Source organism: Ursus arctos, unplaced genomic scaffold, assembly GCF_023065955.2.
Source record: "Ursus arctos isolate Adak ecotype North America unplaced genomic scaffold, UrsArc2.0 scaffold_7, whole genome shotgun sequence".
NCBI classification, from domain to species: Eukaryota; Metazoa; Chordata; class Mammalia; order Carnivora; family Ursidae; genus Ursus; species Ursus arctos.
Genome location: NW_026623089.1, coordinates 16,052,011 through 16,070,113, shown reverse-complemented (window position 1 = coordinate 16,070,113; position 18,103 = coordinate 16,052,011). Strand labels below are relative to the sequence as shown.

Genomic DNA, 18,103 nt, shown 5'->3' with positions numbered 1-18,103 from the left:
ACATAAGGAGAGGATCACACCTATTTCAAGTTAATTGGTTCTCTCTCTCTCTCTCTCTCTCTCTCTCACACACACACACACACACACACACACACACACACACCTGAAAACACTGTCAATGTTCTTAGGAAGGAAAAGTAAGAGAGGACCTATGCCATAAAAGAAAGCTCTTTCTCATAATAATTGAGAAGATAGTCACACACTACATCTTCTGAGTAGAGACACGGTGATTAGGTGATCTAAGATCTTATTTCAGGCCACCACAAATTATGACTTTTTGTAAGTAGCTCAACATCCCAATGTCTCTACCTAACTTTGTCTGCTCATTATAAGCCATATAAATTCCAAGGTGTCACATTATGTTATTTTGGAGAGAAGTGTCACATACAGAAATCCAAATCAATATAGAAAACTCTGGTACTGAGCCATGAGAGAGACTTGCATGTCCTAGGAGCGTCTGACTCAACAGTCTTCATAGGGTAAACTAGAGTTACAATAAGAGTTCTAAGGGTTATCTGCTTGAGTTATATATAAATATATGCTGGGTCAAATGTTTAAGAAAATGTAATGCCATAATTATAAGCTACTGTTACTCAAAAGGTTAAACGCAGTTACCATATGACCTAGCAATTCCACTCCTAGGCTTCTCCCCATAAGAACTGAAAACATATCTCCACACAAAGATTTGTATACAAATGTCCACAGTGGCATTATTCATAAGAGCCAAAAAGTGGAAATAACCCACATGTCCATCAACTGATGCATGGATAAATAAAATGTGATATAGTCACACAATGGAATATTATTCAATCATAAAAAGGAATGAAAAACCAATACATCTACAACATGGACGAACCTGGGAAATAAAATGCCAAGTGCAAGAAGCCAGATCACAAAGGACCACATACTATATTGTTTCTATTTATATGAAATGTCCAGAATAGGCAAATCTATAGAGATAGAAAGTAGACTGGTGGCTGCCTAAGATTGGAGGTGATGTGGGGGAAAGGAAAGATTAGGAAGTGATGCGTAAGGGATATAGGGTTTCTTTTGGGGCTGATAAAAATGTTCTATAATTGACTATGGCGATGGTTGTACAAGTCTGTAAATACACTAATAGCCACTGTAGATTTTAAATGGATGAATTATATGATATATGAATTACATCTCAGTAAAGTTGTTAAAAGCAGTAATCATAAGCTACTTTGCCTAAATTATTTCTTCTTCCCATTTTTAAAGGAGGCTTTAGCATGTTAAATTAAATCAATTGATCGATACTGTCTTGTTAAATACCATCATTAGATTTTTTTTTGATGACAGGAAAATCAATCAATAAAAGTTGACTAAACAGTTGATATTTATAACCTGGTGGATTACATTCCTAAAACTTTTATTCATGTGTTCATTTGTAATTACCTTCCTTGGTCAGCTCCTAGGATGGACATTTAACTTTAGCAGGGGTTCGCTATTTTAAGGCTAGGCATTTTCTGTCTTTTGGGGGTTTCCCTGACTACTTCCAGAAGACAGACTTGTTAGGGGAATTTCATGGACTCTCTCCACTGGGTATCGATTTCTTTTTAAATATTTTTTAAATACTTACATATTTAGTATTTAAATTTTTAAAAAATATTTTTTAAATATTTAGATTTATTCCTCACTTGAATAAAATGTCACTTGGATTAAAATTTTTGTTCTTATAGTGGAGGTGTTCAGTCACCGTAGCAAATAGTCTTGATCTTGTACTTGCTTCTTGTCACCCACTCAGCTGTAGCTAAGCTTTCTGGTATGGTCTGAACGTGACCTTGAGACAATGACAGTACAAGTGTGTTAGTTTAATGTCATGCCAGAGCTGTGACCAACAATAGCCATAATTGTGTCCAAACAGTCTCAATATTCAACAATGTCAAACAAGACTCTCAAGGGTGCATTGTGCTGGTAGAACTGAATTTGATGACATTGGCTGTTCTTTCTAACAAGTGTTCTAGATTAGTCTTTATTTTAAGGTTTTGCTCTTTTAAGTTGCTCTGTAAGAGGATTTTATATTTCAATCTTGTAGGGTCTCTGCTTTCAGAGTAGATAATCATTTTAATGGCCTGGTTGCTTCCATTTTGGCAAAGGAAGGTGATTTGTTTCCAAAGTTTTCAAAGAATATGGTGCTTTTGCCTAGACACAGTGTCTTTTTTAAAGAATGCCCAAGAACGAACTACCATTACTATTTAATGAAAAAAAAAATTCCTCAGTCATTGCAAACAAGTGTTTTACTTTGTGGTGATAGATTTTAATAACTTGGAGTTAAATTCTTGCTACACAATCCCACATTGATTCATGGAGTGCGAAAGATAGACAAGTCACACTAAATATCCTCAATATTCCAAAAGAGAAGACGCTTAGGCAAATCATAGGGTTTCTATTTATGAAACACAAATGTAACCATTCCTGCAGAATCTTGAGTACTGTTCTCATTAGGAAAATGATAACAAGCAGTATAAAATACCACTTGTATTGAATTGCTGACCTCATTTTCCTTTTGTAATAATGCCTGTGATGCTAACACCAGGAAGTATGTCACTAGCTTTTATTTTGTTTGTGGTTTAAGTATTCCATACAATAGCAAGCTGGGAATGTATTTTATTGGGGAAGAAGAGTAATCTATTCCTTTCCGCAAAACTCAAACCAAGATGAATTCAAAGTTCCCCAAAATAACTGCTCTGTAGATTATAAAGAAGCACAGGAATTCCAGGCATGAATCACTCATCTTTTTGAGTAAGCGATCAGGAATTCTAAAGCTTTGGAGAATGGGGGCTGTTGGGGGCTCGGGAGTGGAAGGGTCCGTTCAACTTTGGATTGGTGCAGGGGACAGAGAGTGAAACCTTCATGTGGAGAAAGAGTGTCAATACAACAGTGAGTGATTAAAGTCAGACACAAATTCTAGCAAAAGAAGCAGGTGCCTTCTCTAATTGTTGCCACCTGTAATTGTTGACAAACAAAATAAATGATGCACCAAGCTGATGTCTCCAGGAGGAGCGGGCTGGAAACTGCCACTAAGCAATGCTCTTAACCTACATGATAACTGCAGACCTAGGCCAAGGGTCAAGGACTTCTGGGCCTTTGAAACTGTCCTGAGAGTACTGCACTTGACTCCTTCATGCACTAAAAATAACCCATCTTTCCTTCTCTCCATTTCTTCCTTCCTTCCTTCCTTCCTTCCTTCCTTCCTTCCTTTTCTTTTCCTTCCCTTTCCTTCTCTTCCCTTTTCTTTCTTTCTTTCTTTCTTTCTTTCTTTCTTTCTTTCTTTCAGAGAGCATGCACATGGGGTGAGGGGGATGGGGGACAAGGAGAAGCAGAGAGAGAAGGAAGAGAAAATCCCAAGTAGGCTCCGTGCACCCAGTATGAGCCCAATGCAGCATGATCTCACAACCCTGAAACCATGGCCTGAGCCAGAATCAAGAGTTGGATGCTTAACCAACTGAACCACCCAGGCGCCCCTCACTTTCTTTTTAAGAAAATTAGTGACATTTAGATTTCCTGAATATAAAAATAACTTACATTATGCCTTCTAGGAAAAAAACACAAGAAAGTATAAGGAAAAAAATCAAGTTACCTATAATTTTTCTGCTCTGAAATAATCACACAATATGAAAAAGAATACTACTAAAATTAACATTTTAGTATTTTTCCTTAATTTTCTATACAGATATAGTCATAAAAAATCAGAACCATGATGAATATCCAGTTTTGTATCCTGCTTTTTCACTCAACATTATGTAGTGAGCGTTTCCTCATATCCTTCAATATCCTTAGAAACATGATTTTTCATGGCCGTATAACATTCTATTGTATGGATATACAATGATGAACTTAACCATATCCCTGCCTTAGACACTTAGATTGTTTGTAGCTTTTTCATTATCATAACAGTCCTGTGATGAACATTTCCTAACTTATTTTTAACAACCTATAGGGAAAACTTTGTGTTCTGCATGGGAAATTGACTAACATGGTAAGAAAAGACACGCCACCGCATTATTAGGAAGAAGTTTCAAAAGAGTGTGCCCATCAAAGGTTTAGACGTGTGTGCTCTCAAGGGAGCAGCTCCACTGGATAAGCACAAAATCATCCTTCATTTGCTCACCATTTCAGGACTTGAGTCCAAGTGGTCTGGAACAACACTGGTTACAACATAGGTCAGACCACAATCAGCTCCCTCTTATCGTGTCATTATGTCTCACCTACATACAGCAGCACAGAAACTTGGAGATAAGGAAGCATTTGGCAAAGTGGCATTTGCTAGATGATCAATGATCATGACAAAATGATGAAGGAAGGAAAGGAATCTGCTCCCCACTGCCCTTCGTTTGTTTTCACTGTAGCAAAACATACATAACATTTCCCATTTTAACCATTTTTAAGTATGTAATCCAGCATCATTAAGTGCATTCACACTGTTGTGCAACCATCACCACCATCCATCTCCAGAAAGTTCTCATCTGGCAAAATTGAAACTCTGTACCCATTAAACAACTCTCATTCCCCTCTCCCCTCAGCCCCTGGTGACCACCATCCTACTTCTGTCTCTGCAAATGTGACTACTCTAGGTACCTCATATAAATGAAATCATACAACATTTGTCCTTCTGTGTCTGGTTTCTTCCAGTAGGCACATTTTCAGGCTTCATCCATGGTGTAACATGTATAGAATTTCATTCCTTTTTAAGGCTTAATAATACCCCACTGTATAGATAGACCACTTTTATTTATCCCTACCAAAAATACTGATGAACATTGGGTTATTTCTACCTGTTCACTATTGTGAATAATGCAATTTTTCACACACTTGAACATTCATGTGCAAGTAGCCGTTGGAGATTTTGCTTTCAATTCTTGTGGGTCTATACCTAAGAGTGGAATCGCTGGGTCATAAGATAAGTCTATGCTTAATTTTTTAAGGAATTGCCACAGCACTGTACCATTTTACATTCCCACTAACAACATGGGAGGGTTCCCCTTTCTGCACATCTTTATCAACTAGTCATTTTCCTTCCTCTTCTTCTTCTTCTTCTTCTTCTTCTTTTTTTTTTTTTTTTTTTTAGTAACAGCCATCTTAATGGGTATGAAGTGGAATCTCATTGTGGTTTTGATTTGCATTCCTCTCATGACTAATGACATTGAGCATTTTTTCATAGGCTCATTGGTTAGTTGTGTATCTTCTTTGAAGAAAGGTCTATTAAAGTTCTTTGCCCATTTCTGAAATGCATTCCTAAAGGAGTCTGCTTTTGATGGGACAGACAGACACAGCATCAGAGGGCTTTCCACCCACAGCATTTGGTGGTAGGAACAGATATTGATTCCCCAAAAGCACAATTAAGAAGGGGATTATTATAAGGCAAAGGGAGCCCCTCCTGGGATCCTGGTACAGGAAGTTTAGCAGGCCTCTGGGGACCTGGAAAGGCATCAGGCTGCTACCCTATGTTTTTCTCTCTGGGGTGGTGTCGTCCTGTCTCTGCCTCTCCTTGCACGTCTGCTGTCCCTGTGTGAGGCATGTAACCTCTGCTTCCCACCCTCAAGCTAAGCAGCTGGCTTCCCAGGACACATGCCCAAGCCTCATCTTCACATGACCTTAGGGCTCCATGGGGGCCCCCAGTAAAATCCAGCTTCTCTGTCCCCATTCAGCATTTCCCCTCTGAGGTCAGGAGCCCCTGTGACCCAATCAGCTGGGACCAGAGGGCCAACCACATAAGGCAAACATTGCCAAATTGGCCCCTGCCTTCAATGAGGGCTGTGGTTGGAGAGTAACTTCAAAGAAGGGCATACCGGAGGGTGGCCATGATGGCTATGCTCAGCATCTGGAGGAAAACTTCAAAGGTTTTCAACAATCTAATATTACATTATTATAGCTATTTCTCAAACACCCAAGAGTATTCTACACTTGATATTATTTACCTTCAGCTTGATGTCTTTGTCTTTCAGGGCAGTGCAGCTATAAGGTCCAAAAGGCAACATTCAAAGTTGATGTGACAGAAGTGTGTCCAATGCTAAGGACAGTTCATAAGCTTATGACTGCACTTCAGTTCCCAAGGCTGAGTATTGATCTAAACAAGGCAAACTGACTTGGGACAGAATATTTGTATATGAATGTGCTCTCAGCTGGTCTCCCTGGTGTTAAATGTAAGCTATATTCTCTTCCCGTCTTATCATTTGGTTCAAAAAGAAAAATGGCAATTTTAGAGCAGTCAGCATGGGTAGAAGGGGAAGAGGACAGCATTTAAGAGCAGTCCCTAGAGTCAGCCTTGGGGGGACCCAGACACCCTTTGAAACATGATATTTTAATTAGTATTTACAGGTCACTGCTGACCTGTAATGCAGCTAGTAAGAGAAAATGTCTTGTAATTAGGACAAGAACCTATTGCAGGTGAATTCCTGTTTGAAATGCAAGCCCAGGGTAAGTCATGAATGCTCTCACTGTTAGCCCCAGCCCCTCCATCTTTGGCCATTCACATTAGTCTCTGAGAAAGGAGAGGACAGTTCTGTCTTTCCTTGTCAGGGGATGACCGATCCAACCCAAACCCCTTTCCCATTAAATGGTGCCTTTGGAGAGAAACCTTGTGAAGGGTAAAATGGGGGAGGCAGACAGTCAGACGATGAGAGGACTTCAAGACAACACCTAATGGCAGGTGCACTCGGAGGACCTGTTTCCTCCAGGATGGAGGGAATGAGGTGGGACAGCACATTGTATTGTTGATTACCACGCCTTTTTAAAAATACTAACAGACTTCATCTGTTAGAGCAGTTTAGGTTTACGAGAAAATGGAGTAGACAGTACACCACTACCCTCCCCTCATACGCAGTGTCCCCTATTAGTAACATCCTGCATTAGTGTGACACACGTCTTACACTGGTATTGCCCATATTAATACAATATCTTTAACAGATGTCCATGGTCTAGCTTAGGGTTCATTTTTTTGTGTTGTCCAGGTTATAGGTTTTAACAAATGCAAAATGTCATGTATCCACTGTTACCATACAGAATAGTTTCACTGCCCTAAAAATCCCCTGAGTTCCACCTAGTCACCCCACCCCCTCCTTGAACCACTGGTGACCACTGAGATTTTTATTGTCTCTGTAGTTTTACCACCATGCCTTTTTAATGAAAACTTCTGGAACAGCAGGGAACATCGGTCAGCATGGGATTAGAAGAGCAACGGCCTCGGTTTACCGAGCACATCCTTACTTTGTGCCAGGTACTCTCTCAGGCAATATGCAGGCATTAGCACAGCTAATTCTCACGATAACATAGAAGCTGTTACTATCTCATTCTAACGGTAAGGAATTAGGGTTTAGAGAACTGGGTAAGCATTCAGATGACATAGCCAGGAGAGGTATGGACCTGGTCCCAGAACACAGACTATAGAGACTACACTTAACCCCTGCACTACTCACCCCAATTTCTGACTATTCTAAAATGAACATCGTGACCATTTTTTTTCCTCTGGCACCAAATGAAATGATAGGGAGATGTTATGATTTGCTATTATTATTATAGATCTGTTCCACTGGTCTTAAAATCTACAAGCTTATTTAGAATATAACATGTACACAGGGAAAATAACCACACTTCTCTTTGTCTTAAAATAAAGTTACTTAGGGGTGCCTGCGTGGCTCAGTCATTTAAGTGTCTGCCTTCACCTCAGGTAATGACCTCAGGGTCCTGGTATCGAGCCCTGCATCAGGCTCCCTGCTGAGAAGGGAGTCTGCTTCTCCCTCTCCCTCTGCCCTGCCCCCCCCATGTGCTTGCTCCCTCTCTCTTTCTCTCTCTCTCAAATAAATAAATAAAATCTAAACAAAAAAAAAAAAAATGAAGTTACTTAGCAAAAATAGCCAAAATGGGACTACCTCAAACTCAAAAACTTCTGTGCATCAAAAGACACAAACAAGAGAGTGAAAAAGCAGGCTGCAGAATGGGAGAAAATCATGTATCTATAAGGGGATAATATCCAGAATTCCTACATCTCAACAACAAAATCATCAAATAACTTGATTTAAAAATGAGCCAAGAACCTGAATGAACATTTCTCCAAAGATGATCTACAAATGACCAACAGGCATATGAAAAGATGCTCAACAGCACTCATCATCAGAGAGATGTAAGTCAGAACCACAATGAGTTACTGCCTCACGCCCGTCAGGATGGCTACTACGAAAAATAAATGAACAGAAAACAACAAGTGTCTGTGAGGATGTGGAGAAATTGGAACACTTGCGCCGTATTGATGGGATTATAAAATTAGAGCAGTCACTATGGAAAACAGTGTGGCGGTTCCTTAAAAAATCAAAAAATAGAACTACCCTATGACCCAACGACATTACTTCTGGGTATATATCCAAAAGAATTGAGAGCGGGGTCCCAAAGAGCTGGTTGCACACGCATGTTTACAGCAGCACTATTCACAATAGCCAAGAGGTAGAAACAACACAAATGTACACCGACAGATGAATGGACAAGCAAAATGTGGTATGCACATACTGTGGAATATTACTTAGCCTGGAAAAGGAAAGAAACATGGGTAAACCTTGAGAACGGTATGTGAAGTCACAAAACGTGACTGAATAAGCCAGTCAAAAATGACAAATACTGTATGATTCCACTTACATGAGGTCTGGAAGGTAGTCAAAGTCATAGAAACAGAAAGCAGAATGGTCGTTATCAGGGGCTGGGGGAGAAGGGAAAAGGGGAGTTATTTTTTAATAGGTATAGAGTTTCAGTTTTGGAAGATGAAAAGGTTCTGGAGATCTGTTTCACAACAATTTGAACGTGTTTAACACTACTGAACTATACACTTAAAAATGGTTAAGACGGGGGTGCCTGGGTGGCTAAGTTGGTTAAGTGTCCAACCGTTGGTTTCGGCTCAGGTCACGATCTCCTGGTTGTGGGATCGACCAGGAGGGGCCAAGATTGAGGAAGACACCGAGGGCACAACAGAGAAGTTTCTTGGTAGAAGGCTTCCTCTGGACTCCTTCATCAATGTCTCTCAGAGCCAGCGGAAACTGCCCACACGCCAGGGCAGAGACTTCCGCAGGCCTCAGCACTGGCCCCGCTGCTGCCCAGGGTGCCCAAGCCAGCGCCCACTGCCCCCTGCCCTACCCTACCCTAACTCGGAGGCCAGCGGGGCCCCCCTCCATGCTACTCGGCGCATCTCCCCACCACCGGCCCCATGCCTGCAGGACGCTTGGCCACCCCATTTACCACTGCCATGGATCACAGTGCCCTCCCCTGTCCCCCCACGTGGGCCTGCTCCCCCCCAGCAAGGATCCTCTGCACAGTTCGTGGCTCCATACCCGCCTGTTCTCCCCCCCAGACCCCCGCCCCGGCTGCCTCCACATCAGCCAAGCTTCCTCCTCCGGTGAGCCGCCCCATTCTTCCAGGGAGACTGCACCTGCTGACTGGGGCTCTGCACACACAGATGCGAGGACCAGGGTGCCAGAGCCCTGGGCCAGTGCATCCGTTTGATTTTAGAACTGTAGGTCAGCGGTGAGTAGCCGTAGCACCCCGGTTTTGTACCCAGGGGGTTGTGTGTGCAAGGCTGCAGCCTGGCATCCCTGCAGTCATGTTGGTTTGTTTTCAGTATGATTTCTAAGTCTTTAATGTTGATGGACTCCTAAGTTCGGGTGGAAAGCTTCCCACTTAGAACTGTGGTCCTCCCGTTGCAGCTTTGTTTAATGAGCATGCTCCATCAAAAACAAAAAACAACAACAACAACAACAAAAACCCCAAAAAACCTCAGCCTTAAAAAGGGAAGAATTCTGACACCTGCTACAACACAGACGAACCTTGAAAACATTATGCCTAGTGAAAGAAGCCAGACACAAAAGGACAAACACTGTATGATTCCACTTGTACAAGGTACCTGGAGCCATCAAATTCACAAGAGGGTAGAAAGCAGGATGCTGGAGTGAGATGGGAATGGGGAGTTGGTGTTTAAGAGATACAGAGTTTCAGTTTTACAAGATGAAAAAGGTCTGGAGATGGACGGTGGTGACGGCTGCATAACATCGTGAATGGACTTGATGCCGCCAAGCCACACACTCAAATATGGCTAAAATGTCAAATTTTATTATGTCAAATGTTACATATATTTTACCACAATTTTTTAAAATTACAAAAAATGAAGTTTTCTACATTTTTTTCTTCCAAATGAAATCAGCCTGTTCATAAAGCTTAACCGCCATAGGAAATGTGTCCAGGTGACGAGGAGCTTCTAAAGCTTCTAAAGCTGAGACTATTGGAGAGAAGGAATGAGTAATTGCAAGAAAAGGGAAGATGAGCAGAGGCCTGCTCCCTTGACCAGCTGCTGGCTCCTAAGAATGCTGAGATTTGAGCATCATAAAGATCAGCTTGCTTACTGCTCACAGCATCCCCAAGGTACCTGTGGGCGGACTGAGGCACAGGCACGTTGAAGTCAACTTGCCCAAAGTCACACATCAACCAGTAAGCAGTGCCAAGATCCAGACCCTGAGGCCACATTCTTAACCACTGTGCTATTCTGCCTCAGAGGAGGTAAGGGACCAACAAGCCAAAGGCATGGATGCAAATAAGGGACAAGAAGATGAGGACCTGCCCACCTGTGCTGGGTCCGAATGTGAGCTCGTCCAACCATGGCACCCACTCTAGCAGGCAGCGGTGATCTCTGAACCCATTTTACAGACAAGAAACCTGAGGTCCAGACATCATTAAGTCAGCTTCCCTAGGTTCCCTCACCGGTAAGCCCCATCTTTACTCATCAATCCTGGCTCCTCCCCACTTGCTGGTCTTAGTTTGAAAATTACTGGAAAATCAAGGGTTCTCCGCATTGTGCTGTTTCTCGGAGGCAGAACTGGCCCAGCTTGCCAAAGCTGTTTCCTTCATTTTTAACTTTAGAATTCCAACCTTTCCCAATTGTGGGCTGCTGTGAGGTGCTGTGACCATTTCACCTCTTTCCCAAAGATGAAGAGTCAGGTGAGCAACTGTGGCTGGAAGGGCTGCGTGGCCAAAGACAGGGAGGGACAGAAATGACCGAGGTCACGGTGATAGGCGGTGCCAGCCTGAGCCCCGTGTTTTTGAAGCACAAGATCCTGTCTCGGGTGGAGGAAATTATGAAGCTAGAGGAAAATGTTGAAAATGGGAATCCACCAACGTGGCAGGATTTACTCAAGATTTTTTAGGCTAAATGCTGTAGGAAACAGCAGCAGATGGGGGCACCATATTGCAGGGAGCACTGTGGAACTTGGTCCAATGCGAGGAAACACACAGGTTCCAAAATCACGTAAACGCAACTGGGGAAAATGTGAAACAATTTGTTGTGGTTGAGAGCAGTTAAACTTGTCACACACACTAATGAGTTCAGGATACCCAAGAAACAGACCTCCGGCCAAATCCGGCAGCAGCCAGAGGCCAGAAGCAACAGGGCTTCTCCCAGGAGCAGAATTCAGGACTAACAAGGGCTCGGGGACTTTTCTGAAAGAGTCGTCTTGGATGAGCCAGGGAGGGGGTCGTTCCGGTCAGCTGCTATGGTGCGAAGAGTAAACGGGATGCTCTGATGCCTGGACAGAATCAGCCATCAAGTCTGGTCAGGCTCCCACATTCGTAGCATTCCTCTCTGCCTCCCCCCGCCCCCCGGCTGCCTTCCTGAGCCAGATGCCCATCACCTCCCTTCTGCTGCCAGATGCAGCTTCCCTCTGCCACGTGACTGCCCAGCTCAAAAACCTCCGGGGCCCCCCACTTCCTCCAGATACACCTCCAACCCCTCAGTGGCTCCCCCACGCGTCTCTCAGACCAACTTCCCACAGCTGCCAGGTCATCCTCACTGTTTCCAGGTCGCATTGGACAGTGCCATGAGCATCTCAGGACGGGGGTGCTGTCTGCCCATCATAGATTCTCAGTGACTGCTTGCTGGATGGGTACCGCCAACCTCACATGCTTTAGAGTCAGCAGACTCGGGCTGGAATTTCAACCCCACCACTGAATAGCTTTGTGATCTCCGGTAAGTTAACTAACCTCTCTGAGCCCCACTTTCAATTTTGGAAAAGGGGACAAGGGTGTCTTTCTCACAGGCTCATTTCAAGAATTAAGTGAGACAAAATATGTCAAATGCTTAGTCAATAATAACGTCTTAATAAATGCTTTAAAAATCCCTCCCCTGCTTATCTGAAAGCCACATGTGCCACAGCACCTGTCACTCTCAAGAATTAGGGACGGAGAGAAGTACCACCAAATAAAGGATCTGGGGGGCATTGATGAAAGGAGCTGTTTTGTTATATGGTGTCCAGCTTTAGTTATTTCATAAGAAAGACAGCGGAGAGAAAACAGGCTAGAGAAAGAATTTTTAAAGGATTGGATGAAGAGGAAAGAAAAACAAGCCAAAGATAATTATTGATTCCAAAAGAATTGGAGACATAGCCCAAGTGTTTGGTCTTCCAGGGAGATCATAAAACCCGCCCGGTGCTTGTGTACTTCAGCTGCTCCAAGAGAAGTATTATCAAATCCAAGGGCAGTAAATTTCGAATAACTGAAGGCACATTTGCTTTATGAGGTTGGGCTTGTTCTATTCCCTGGGAAGGAAGGAAAATTCCTCTCACTGTCATCCCTTCAGCCACCCATCTCTGCCAAACCACAGGGGCCTGGCTTCCTCGTTACACAGAACTTGCCCGGATGACTGTCGTCCAAGCCCTGGTGGAAATTAGACGAACAAGGGTCAGAGAGGTATCTGTGTTGCTAAGAAGGTCCTCACACCCACTGTCTACCACCATCCACCCCCAGCTCAGCCCCCATTCAATTCTCCCATGCCCTAATCCTCCTAGATGGAAAGCATTATCCTCTCCTTCTTTATCCCAAAGTATTAAGATTTTGTGAAGCTTTTTTTCAAGTCGCAAGATGCAACACACGAGTGTTGGCAAAATCATTCAGTGGATTGCGATCAACTTTTTTTTTTTAATGAAACAGAAAATAACATAGTGCACCACATGTGGTAATGGTAAGAACCATTCGATGAAAGTTTTGTCTCGGTCTATAGATAGGAAGATGTATTTCTTACTGTGGGTCTCAGTTGAAAATGGTCAAAAAACTGATTTGGGTACCTATGCAAAACCGGTTATAATCTTCATGTTTGACTCCTTTTCCTACCTTAACACAAGGAAAGGTCCAGGAAATATTTGTGCAGGAGTAAGTGATGAAGTGTGGGGTAGCTAGAGCCAGTATTTGAAGAGTAAGGAAACAGATCTAGTAAGAGAAAAAAATGTAAGAGTGTCTTTGGGAAAATTTCTCTTGCCTTTGGGGAGAGTTGGCTCATTTCAAGTCTCTAAGACCTGGTTCATGTGGCATAACCGAAGTCTTAATTGGACAAACTATCCACTTAATAACTTCCCCCTTCCGGATGTGCTTTATATCGTGTGAACCTAATACAAGTGTATTTCAGAACTGGGGCAGCGACATGAGCAACTCATAATCAGGAATGGATCAAATTGCCATTTCATCACAAGTGTCATGTTTGCTTAAAGTTTTCAGTGACAGAGTGCACATTATAGCAAAAACTGGAAAAGATCTAAATGTTCATTGGCTGAGGATGAGATTAACAGTGACCTATCCATACAGTGGAATGCTCCTCAGAAATTAAAAGGAGTGAATTGTGGATTCATGAAACAACATGAATGAACCTTAAAAACATCATGCTCAGTGAAAGAAGCCAGACACAAAAGACAACATATTGTATGATTCCATTTATGTGAAATCCCGAGACAAAAAGCAGATCAGTGGTTGTCTGGGCCTGTGGGTGGAAGCAGGGATTGACTGCAAATGGGCCTGAGGGAACTTTGGGGGTGTTCTATAACTGGATTATATTGATGGTTGCACAACTGCATGAATTTATAAAAACTTGTTGAACTGTGCACTTACAATGGGTGCGGTTTTATGCCATGTAAATTATACATTGATGGAGCTGTTAGGAAAATCATAGGTGCTTTGAATGCCTCCCTAGCTGGACAGTACAGAGAAAATTCCCCCTTATACTTCTCAAGTGTGGCTTTATTTATTGGAAAAGTGTCTGGATTTCTCTTAAAGTCAGACTGTTATATAACCTGGCCACTTCCAACCCTTTTCCATGACTATGGACAGAAGGTCAGTGTCCATCCGCCTGCTGGTAAGCTTCGCGGGCCTTAGAGACCACACAATAAAAACTGGCACATAGGGCCTTGCTGACCACTCAGCAGCGGGGATGCCAGGAAGGAATGAACTCCCTTGAAGCCCTTTCTATACCGTTGTGCTCTTCAGCAGACAGGGTCCTTTCTATGCTGCCCAAATCAGCAGCAGTTGTCAAAAAGAAAACACCAGGCCAGTATAATATATTTGTGGGCTTTTGCTCCCCCGAATAACTCACTGGACATGGAAAGTACAGAGCAGTTATAATATTTTTAACCTTGTAACCTAAAATCAGACATCTATTCAAAGCTAATGATCAAGGCAGACAGTATTTTGAGAAAAAAAATGCTATTTTCCTTTGTACTTGTTCACACAATGAAGGAATGTACCCTAGACATCTGCCACATTGTCCTTCTCCTCTTCCAAATCCTACCCTGAAATTGCGCTAAGGGTATATTAAGTCCTGCATACATACTTGTTGATTTGACTGATTCTTTGTCTGCTTCGGTGACAATGGCCAGGTTAGACTCGATGGGATGGTTTCTGCACGGCTGGAATGGAACGCCATGTACACCGTGGCCTCAGTAGTTTGATTAATGATGATGTGTTTTATAATGATCCCTTTCAAGTCTCAAACCTCCAGAACCTCTCAAATCCAAACCAGGAAAGAAGAAATTTGTTTAAGCTTCACAATATTTTAACTCCCATCGGTTCATGCCAAAACTACAGACCAAATCCAAGTCGGTGAAAGTTATTGTAACTTAGAATTATATGATAATCAATTTCAGTTTTGCTGATGTTTAAAACAGACAAGTGGAGATTTCAATTTTTTGTTTAAAAAAAAAAAAACAATGGCCCAGAGTTTCTATGCAGTTTGAAATTCTAATTCAAAATAGTCAAAGTATACATGGCTAAGTTCTTGGCAAAAGGCATAGAAGACAAACTAAAATGAACAATAAATTGCAACCTGATATTGAACTGCGGATGACATTTGTGCTATTTTTTAACTTTTCAGAGTATTTCTCTCAAAAACCCATGCCTGGCTGCCCTGCACAGCCATATTCGATAAAGGGAGAGTAACACAGATGGCCCCCATCCAGCCCACTCAGCGGCTGAACGTGAAAATGATCCCTGGGCTCCCTCCACCAGGATCGTCAGTCGCCAAGCATGCAGCAAAGGGCCCTCCCTCGCTTGAAGTGAAGACAGCCTGTTAGGGAGAACTTTCTCCATTAAAGGCTTCAAGCCACAGAAACATTCTCTCTGGAGATGAGGAATGTGGACTAGAAAGAGAAGCAAGAGCCACCTACTCACTAGAGTTATTCCCCCTGAATTGACAAAACTCGGGCTCGAAGTCCCTTGCTCTCAAAATAAATAATTCAGAGAGAGCTGGAAACAGCATCTCTTGCCAGACACCTGTGGTTTATTTCTGTTGTCTCTATTTGGTATTTACTGAAAGTCTGCTATGTGGCCAGCCCGTGGGGAACTCACTGAGTTTTGAACATGTCTCCCTTTTGACTGTGTCCAACTCTCCATGCTTTGAAAGGTCCTTGAGGAGTAGAATTGAGCCTTTCCATCTTTGTTGCCTTGGCCTCCAGCCCAGGGCCTGGCAGAAAGTATGCATTCAATTAATGTTGGTTGAATGGATGAAAGAGTGGATTGGTAGATGGGGGGGATGGTGGGTAGGTGGGGGGATAGATGGATGGGTGATAGATGAATGGATGGATGGATAGGGAAGAGATAGACCAATCAGCCAATAAGTTTCCCCACTTTTGAGGTCCTACATGTCAAGGTGCCCTGGGATACAAGTGTTATATAAATGCATGGCATTATCATTAAGTTCCAGACATCCATCTGTTTTGATGATACGCACAGTGGGAACACGCAGAAAAAAAGTCCCATGCTTCACTGATGCCACATGTAGAAAGCTCTTTGCCAAGTGCACTAGTTATCACCTGAAAACTACTCTTCCTGATATCTTATTCCATTTATAGATTCGGCTCAGAGTGTAAGATTCTATTTTTTGAATTAAAATGTGATAAGAGACATTTCAGTTCCCATAGTCCCTTCTCCGTCTGTAGGTCAGAAGTTATTGGCTAGAGTCCCAGCATCTCCCTTGAGCTACTGCTTCTGCTGACCAAACCGCCGTAGCCTTCAAACCAAATGATGTCATATTCGTTAGGACGCATTCTTCTCTAACAGTTGCTTACATCTGTGTAGGCACAGGTGTCTTTGATTTCCCAGTGCTATTCGCAAACAGGCGAGCACGTTTTAATTCTACACGGGGAGTGCCTCACCGAAGGGTTTTGATGATAATACTATTGAAAAACGTGTTGTCATTTGTCGGACTACCGGTAACTACATGGTTTTACGGCATATTATATAACGTGGTATATAATCACTGACAGGACAATGTCTCAAAGTGACACTATACTTCTCTAACAGAAAAAAAATTCAGTAATAAATACTATTCATTAAGCAGCCACAAACGCCAGCACTAGGCAGGGTTCCTACACGCATTAGCTTCTTCATTTCACATTAAAGTCCTAGGAAGTAAGCAATGTTATTTCCATTCCGCTGATGACATAATCAAATCTCGGAAAAACCCAGGTGAGGTAGGGCTTAATGCCGGGTCCAGCCTATGTGTTTTCTACTCGACCACTTGGGTTACACAGTTCTAAGGAAGCCATATTACTCTTGTTTATTTCTTTTGCTTATTACACAGGATATTGTGGTACTGCTCATGTCTAAAAACCATGCTCAGAGTTATTGTGGTTTTGAGTTAAAAAAAGAAACACACACCCAAGATCAGATGTGAAGATTTAGTTCGACCTAGTACAGTGTCACCTCAGTAAAAAGAAAACAACCCTGAATCTTTCAAGTGCTGATTTCCACAAGATGCATATTCACACAGGCTCTGAAATGACTGGGGAGAGTGAGTCTAGTTGATGAACTCCAAAGCAGTAAGTCTTGTCCTCATTTACAAGGCTGGAGGGACAGTGGGATAGGACATCACAGCCCTTGACAATCTTCGCTCATATCTGAGTGCTTTAATATGAATTCAGGGCACATTCACAGTACCTCTGGTTGTCTTTTGGTCTTGGGTTTTTGGCCTTTTTATGGAGTTTTTTTTTTTTTTTAAAGATTTTATTTATTCATGTGACAGAGAGACAACCAGCAAGAGAGGGAACACAGCAGAGGAGTGGGAGAGGAAGAAGCAGGCCCCCAGCGGAGGAGCCCGATGTGGGACTCGATCCCGGAACGCCGGGATCATGCCCTGAGCCGAAGGCAGACGCTTAACGCCTGTGCTACCCAGGCGCCCCTTTTTATGGAGTTTTTAACACGGTGGCGAACACGACGTGACTGCCAGCTGGCTGAAATCTACAGTTAATCTGAAAGGTCAAAAAGCCTCCTTTGTTCAACAGACGCCATCCCTCCCCCATTCCTTTACAGCCTGGGCAATGGTGACCCCGGTGTGTTGTGGTGATGCCAAGGTGCCAAGATGGCTCCGGGGCTCATCGAAGGTCAGCCTTCCCCATGTTTCATCATTGGCCCAATAGGCACAGAGCTTGTGGTTTACCGTCTATCTCTGTGAGCACTCAAGGCCAAGGCAAACTGCCCAAGACTGAGAACAAAAGAACAGCCAGTTGCCCAATGCTGCAAGACACTCGAGCCAGCCCCCTCCTCCCCAGGTAGCAGGCATGTGCCTCCCCACACAAAACCTACAAAGACTTCCCCATGCACCTTCCTCCCCTCTCCCTTCACATCCGTACCCCCTCAGCCCCACCTTCTCTGCAGTCACTCAGACAGTTTAATCCTAAAACACAGCAAGTAATTTCTTCCTTGATGAATCGCCCCTTCTCCACCCCACCCCATAACCTGGCTCTGAGGTAATTTCCTAATTCTCTTTGACAAGACAGTTTGCTCTTGATGGGGATTAAAG

At 43.0% G+C, this 18,103-nt stretch overlaps 1 pseudogene; it reads left to right on the top strand.

Annotated features, from left to right (window-relative positions):
* The first annotated feature begins 7,180 nt into the window (after window positions 1-7,180).
* Window positions 7,181-9,401, top strand: LOC113251630 (vacuolar protein sorting-associated protein 37B-like; annotated as a pseudogene).
* The last annotated feature ends 8,702 nt before the right edge of the window (window positions 9,402-18,103 follow it).